General features: G+C 49.6%; 1 protein-coding gene across 1 annotated transcript in view; it reads left to right on the forward strand.

Moving 5' to 3' along the window:
• The window catches only part of LOC105002517 (chromosome unknown open reading frame, human C10orf90), a 95910-nt gene that overhangs the window by 926 nt on the left and 87866 nt on the right, over window positions 1-7118 (forward strand). The window lies entirely within an intron of this gene.

The following is a 7118-nucleotide window of genomic DNA, read 5'->3' on the forward strand; positions in this document are numbered from 1 at the left end:
AACACAGGCGGCTGCACGGATGGGAAGGCATGTGTGGTGCGGGCAGACCTAGGAACCCTGCTGAGCAGCGGTGACCCTGAGCTGTGCAGAGGGCGAGGGGTTAGCCCCCTGGGAGAGCTGGGCAGGAGGCAGCCAAGGCCATGGTCACAGAGACGTCGAAGCAGTCACATCCAGGAAGGAGAAGGGGCTCATTTTAAGGATTTCTATCTTGGACTCTGTTTTTTAATTAAAAATTTTTGTTTTGAAACTTGGAGAGATTTTATTAGCTACATTCATGGAAATAATACAATTGTTTTTAACTTCAAAGTCTTTGGATTATTTATTTTTTTGAATTTATTTTATAGAAGTATAGTTGACTTACAATGTTGTGCTAACTTCTGCTGCACACCAAAATGATTCGGTTTTACTACATGCATTCTTTCCCTTTATGATTGATCACTGGATATTGAATATAGTTCTGTGTGCTATACAGTGGGAGCTTGTTGTTTTCTAACCATTCTCTATATACTAGCTTGTATCTGCTCATCCCAAACTCCTGATCCATTGCTTTCGCACCCTCCCCACTGGCAACCACAAGTGTGTTCTTTATGTCTGTGAGTCTGTTTCTGTTTGGAAGGTAAATTCATTTGCATCATATTTTAAATTAAGGGATACCTTATGATGTTTGTCTTCCTCTGCCTGACCTCTTTTCATATGACGATCTCTACGTCCGTCCATGCTGCTGCAAGTGGCGTTCTTTCTCTCTTTTTTACGGCCGGGTAATAGTCCCCTGTACATATGCACCACGTCTTGATCATTCATCTGTCAGTGGACATCTAGGTTGTCTCCATGTCTTGGCTGTTGTGACTCGTGCTGCTATGAACACAGGGGTGTGTGCATCTGCTTGGATTATAGTTCGGTCTGGATGTATGGCCGTATCCTGGTCTCCTTGAGCCCCGAGCACTGTGTGCACATGGGCTCAGTTTGTTCTGTGTATGTTTCCCAGGATCTGTTCTGGGGGGAAATGTATCCTTTTTATTAGAGTTCTCAAAGGAGTGTGTGACCTTCACAAGGTCACAAACTGATGACATCAAGGGGATTTGGGAGACCTGATGCAGACGAGGCTGGAAGGGTCACCCCTTGATTGTGACCTTGCTGAGACCAGGCAGCTCAGGCAGGATTAAGCTGATGGGATGAGGCAGAGCGTCTTTCATGATAAATCAAGACTTGTAACTGGATGTTGGAGGTGGGTGTGGAGGTAGAACCCTGGTTTCCACTGTGGGTGATGGGAGGATGGTGGCCACGTGCTGAGAAAATGGACCTGGGGGGTGAGGAGGAGGAAAGGAAAGGGGGAGGGAAGGAGACGGAGGGTCAGCGGGGGAGGAGATGTCAGTGGCGGCAGCTCAAGAGAAGCTGGTTGATCTCCTTTTGGAAAAGCTGTGTGCGTGTGTTTAATCTACTGACAATTATCTTTATTAAAAAAATATTTATTTATTTGGCAGAGTCTGGTCTCAGTTGTGGCATTTGGGGTCTTCACTACAAAATGTGAGATATTTCCCTGTGGCATCTGGACTCCAGCGCACAAGGGCTCAGTAATTGAAGTGCGCGAGCTGTTTCTTTGCAGCATGTAGTATCCTAGTTCCCTGCACCCCCTGCACTGGAAGGCGGATTCTTAACCCCCGGCCCACCAGGAAAGTCCCCCCAAACGAAGCTTGCAGAGACTTGGAGGTCGCTGCTTCTAAGGGCTAGTGGCCATGGCTGGGCTCTGGGTCCTGCCTCGGCAGTGGTCTAAGACTCGGCAGGAGGACCCAGAAGGGAGGGTGTCAAGGAGAGAATGCAAAAGAAAGGAAGACACGGTAGCCAAGAGGGAGGAAGATGGTGAGAAGACCCCAGAAGTCAACCATGGGAAGGTGGTCCAGAGGCAGTGGGTAGTTAACAGGGTCAAACCTCACAGAGGTGACGGCTTTAATTCAGGGCTGAGAAGTCTTTATTCAGGTCTTTAATTCTGTCTGACTGAAAAGATTCAGACGCAGTCATGTTGAAGTCAAGTGAAAATTCCTCACCTCCTATCAGACTGGAAATGAGGGAAAGCATTTACAGTCTACCAGGTGGGGATGCGGACGTCCTGTCTGGGTCCCTGATACACACGATAGAGACATGAAAACAAGGGAGCTCTCTGAACCAACGGAAGCCTGGGGTTCATCATTTACACACGACGTTGATGGATGGATTCATTAGGCAGTGCATGATGTAGCTTGTCGGCTATTTCTGCACAGACAGCTCAAGCGGGCTGGGTGCCCCGTGGGAATTGTATGCAGCTCCTTACCCGTATCCTAGGCTTTGCCCAGCATGCTGCTTGCGGTCTCCTGATTTGCAGGATTCCCTCTCACACAGTCCCTGTAGACACTTCCACCTTCCTCTTTTACCTCTGCGTGGGCTGCACCACCTTCTCCCAACCCAGTGTCCCCTTTTGCCTAAGTTCACCCCATCCCACACCTTTCCCAGGTCCCTGGCTGGTGGGGCTCTCCTGGTGGCTTCCTGGGATGCCAGCTGAGTTCCTCTTAGAGTCGTGGGAAGGGACAGCATCTCACCACCTTTTCCGCCCCACCCTGGGGCCCCCATCACCCGGAGGAAGGCTTAAACTCACAGGCAGGTGGAACCTATCCCTGAAGCATGCTTTCCTCCAGGGAGGAAGTTAGATTCCAGGAGAGTCTGGTTCAAGGCCTCATGGTGTGTTCAGTTTCATGTTGCTCTGACTCTCTTAGCCTCCAGGGAGGCCTCTGTGGCTTTGGAGGAAGGACTCAGGCTGCTGGAGTTGGAATCCTGTTTCATCTTTCCAACGATCATGGAAGAGAAGCCCTCATCTGACTTGCCTGTGCCATGACCCCTCCCTGGGCAGAGGACACTGGGCACCAGACTCAACCCATTCCTTAACCAGCAATGCCTGGGTTAAGGGCATCCTTCATAGCTCAGTCAGTAAAGAAACTGCCTGCGGTGCAGGAGACCTGGGAACAGTTCCTGGGTTGGGAAGATCCCCCGGAGAAGGGAATGGTAACCCACTCCAGTATGCTTGCCTGGAGAATACCAGGCACAGAGGAACCTGGCGGGCCACAGTCTATGGGGTTGTAGGAGTCGACAGGACTGAGTGACTAAACTGGTTAAAAGTAGAGACTTTAGGTAAAGAAAGACCCTGATCCAAATCTGTCTCTGACACTAACCACCTGGGCAATTGAGGTCATTTTGGGTAACTTCCTTACATTGGCAATATGACTTCCCCCTGGGGAATGAGTTTTAGTTTGTTTCAAAGTAACCGCATGCTGCCATCATTGATGGCTTCATTCTCATTAAAGACATTGAGGAAAAGTCCCATTGCCATCCCCTCGGTGTGTTCTCCAAAAGCCGTGGGATGACTGTGAGTCAGAAGAGCTCTGGCTTCATTCTAGGGCCTCAAGTCACCATCTGTGCAGGCGCTTGATCGTCTAGGACCCACAGTGCCCTTGGGGTGAAGCGGCGTGAAGTGAACCAGAAGGCTCCATCGGGCCCAGGAGGTGCACTCTGCCCCTCTCCCCCGGAGTTTCTGGATCAGTGGGTCTGCAGGTCAGGAGGCGGGGCCTGACACTGTGGATTTCTGACGTCACCCCATGATACTGGGGCTGCAGGTCTGGGGACCCACACTGAGAGCCCCCATGCTTGGTCAGCACAGTGAGATGCCAGCATGTCGAGTTTCCAAGAAGCAGAGCCTGGCGTGGGAATTGAGGGGCACGAGGGGGAGGGTGTCCTTGAGGACAGAACCCAGAGAGAGTGAGAGAGGCCTGATGGGGAAGCTGCAGGGGGTGACGGATGGGCTCCGGGGGCAGGCTGGCCCTCGGGTTATGCTCTGGAGCAAACCGCAGCATTGCCCTGGCTGTTGTACCCCTCTGAGTCCCCACCAGCTGTGGGCCAAGGTGCAGGAAGCCTTCTGTCAAGGATGGTTCTCAGAGAAGAGCAAAGCTGTGAGCCTCCGACAGCCGCCTCCCTGCAGCCAGGGGCAGCCTGGGGCGGGAAAGGGAACAGGGTCAGCTCCGCGTTCTAGTTACACAGCGCTCTAGTTACTAGCACCACCCAGGCTGCCTGAGTCCAGGTGCACAGGGTCCGCCCTCTGCCAGCGTCCCTTTCACCAGGATGGTCTCCGGCTGCAGAGTGAGACTGACCTGCTGACCCGCAGACAGGCAGCTGCCCCATGAAAGCTCTGGGACAGGCCAGCTGCAGGGGAAGAAGCAGACAGGCTGGCCCCTCCTGCCCAGGCAGCAGTACCTCCTCCAGAGACTTAGGCCGGGTGCCGTGGGTCCTGGGTTCTGCAGATATCTGTTTTGGAGACCCGGATCCCAGCTGCTGGAAGATGCCCAGGCTCCTGTTGGCCTTGTTCTTGGTAGCCTGCCTCAAATGTCCACCGGCTTTGCCTTAGAGATGGCAGGATGGGGCCCCACTGCAGGGGGCACTTCCTCAGTAATGATAGTGATGTGGTCAGGTGGAAGGGACAGGGGACGTGTCACCATGTGCCAGAAACTCTGCTTGGTTCTTGGTATTTGTCATCACTTATTCCTTGTAACACCCTAGGAGACAAGTCTTGTGTTTCCTCTGACACATGGGGAAGTAAGATTGACAATTTAAGAAAGTTGCCCCAAATGACCTCAATTGCCCAAATGGTTAGTGTCAGAGACAGAGTTGGATCAAGGTCCTTCTTTAGGTAAAGTCTCTACTTTTAACCAATCTGGTGGTTTAGTCACTCAGTGGTGTCCGACTCTTGGGACCCCATAGACTGTGGCCCACTCAGCTTGTCTGTGCCTGGGATTCTCCAGGCAAGAATACTGGAGGGGGTTGCCATTCCCTTCTCCAGTGGAGGGGATCTTCCAGACCCAGGAATCGAACCCAGGTTTCCTGCATTGCAGGCAGATTCTTTATCGACTGAGCTATGAGGGAAGCCCAGCCTAGTAAGCTCTTACGGCTTTTGGGTCATTAATTGATCAGGCTCAATTAATGCATGCATGGCTGTAATCACACCTCAATTTTACTCAAAAACAGGCTCATAACTCTAAGTTACAGCTTTGCCATTTGTGCAGATTCCCACAAACATTAAAAAAAATTTTAATGTTGTAATCATGGGGTTCATAAGACTTCGATTCCTTCCTTTCAGTTAAAGTTACATTTTAAGAACTTTCCTATAGAGTCATCATTTTAAAGACCCTACATTCCAGCCAATACATCTACCTCAGTCTCCTCAACTAGGCTGTGATGGGTAGTATAATGGTCTCACAAGCTATGTCCACATCTTCTTGCCTAGAACCTGTGAATATATTACCTTTTAAGTGGCTCAGTGGGAAAGAATCCACCGGCCAAGCAGGAGATGCGGGTTCAGTCCCTGGGTTGGGAAAACCCCTTGGAGAAGGAAATGGCAACCCACTCTAGTATTCTTACCTGGGAAATCCCAAGGATGGAGAAGCCTGGTGGGCTTCAGCCCATGTGATCACAAAGGAGTTGGACATGACTTAGCAACTAAAAAAAAAAAAAAAGAAAAAAATGGCAAAAGGTACTCTGCAGGTAGGATTAAGAACCCACCTTAACGGGTGTCCTGTATTATCCGGGTAGCCCAGTCTAATCAGAAGGATCCTTATAAGAAGGAATAGGAGGATCACAGAGATGTGATAATGTAAAAAAGTTTGGAATGATGAGGGATCATGAGCCAAGGAATGTGGCAGTCTCTAGAAGCTGGCTGGAAGGCAAGGGAAAACAGGGTCTCCCCTAGACCCTCCCACGTAAGTGCAGCCTTGGCAACACCTTGATTTTAGCCCAGGGAGACTCGTATTGGACTCAGACAACCAACTGTAAGACAATAAATTCGTGTTGCTTAACCCACTAAGTTTATGGCATTTGTTACAGCAGCAAGAAGATACTCATACACAGACCCTGCTTGTCTGGTCTTGGCAGCCTCCCTCCTCCCTGCTAAAGATGCCACTTCTCCATAGCTAGTGTTTGTTTGTCGTTGTTGTTCAGTCACTCAGTCATGTCCAACCCTTTGCAATCCCATGGACTGCAGCACGCCAGGTTTCCCTGTCCTTCACCATATCCTGGAGCTCGCTCAAACTCATGTCCATTGAGTCGGTGATGCCATCCAACCATCTCATCCTCTGTTGTCTCCTTAACCTCCTGCCTACAATCTTTCCCAGGATCAGGGTCTTTTCAAATGAGTCAGCTCTTTGCATCTGGTGGCCAAAGAATTGGAGCTTCAGCTTCAGCACCAGTCCTTCCAATGAACATTCAGGGTTGATTTCCTTTAGGATGGACTGGTTTGATCTCCTTGCAGTCCAAGGGACTCTCAAGAGTCTTCTCCACACCACAGTTCAAAAGCAGCAATTCTTTGGCCCCTAGTCTTATTTATGGGCAAACTCTCACATCCATACACGACTCCTGGAAAAACCATAGCTTTGAGCAGACAGATCTTTGTTGGCAAAGTAATAGCTCTGCTTTTTAATATGCCATCTAGATTTGTCATAGCTTTATTCCAAGGAGCAAGTGTCTTTTAATTTCATGGCTGCAGTCACCATCTGCAGTGTTTTTGGAGCCCAAGAAAATAAAGTCTGTCACTGTTTCCATTGGTTCCCCATCTCTTTGCCATGAAGTGATGTTCATTGCATGTTATATTTTGAGCATTGTGCTATTTAGATCAGCAGCACCTTTTTTCAGGAACTCTGTGAAGTAAGCCCCACTATGTCTACTTCATAGCAAGGAGATAAGGGATGCAGAATCACTTGCCCAAAGTCACACACATAGTTAGAAAGCCTGGGACTTTGTGGTCCGATTCCAGTGATCACTGATGTCTTGGTGTTAGAGACCATCTGGGTCTGGGTGGGAGAGGAGCAACTGCTTTGGACCCATTCATTAATGATCGTAACCAGGGTTATTTACCGAGCATTAACCACAAAGTTATGACCAACCTAGACAGCATATTCAAAAGCAGAGACATTACTTTGCCAACAAAGGTCCATCTAGTCAAGGCTATGGTTTTTCCTGTGGTCACGTATGGATGTGAGAGTTGGACTGTGAAGAAAGCTGAGTGCCGAAGAATTGATGCTTTTGAACTGTGGTGTTGGAGAAGACTCTTG

The sequence above is a fragment of the Bison bison genome, unplaced genomic scaffold (genome assembly GCF_000754665.1).
Source record: "Bison bison bison isolate TAMUID 2011002044 unplaced genomic scaffold, Bison_UMD1.0 scf7180017864456, whole genome shotgun sequence".
Classification (NCBI taxonomy): Eukaryota; Metazoa; Chordata; class Mammalia; order Artiodactyla; family Bovidae; genus Bison; species Bison bison.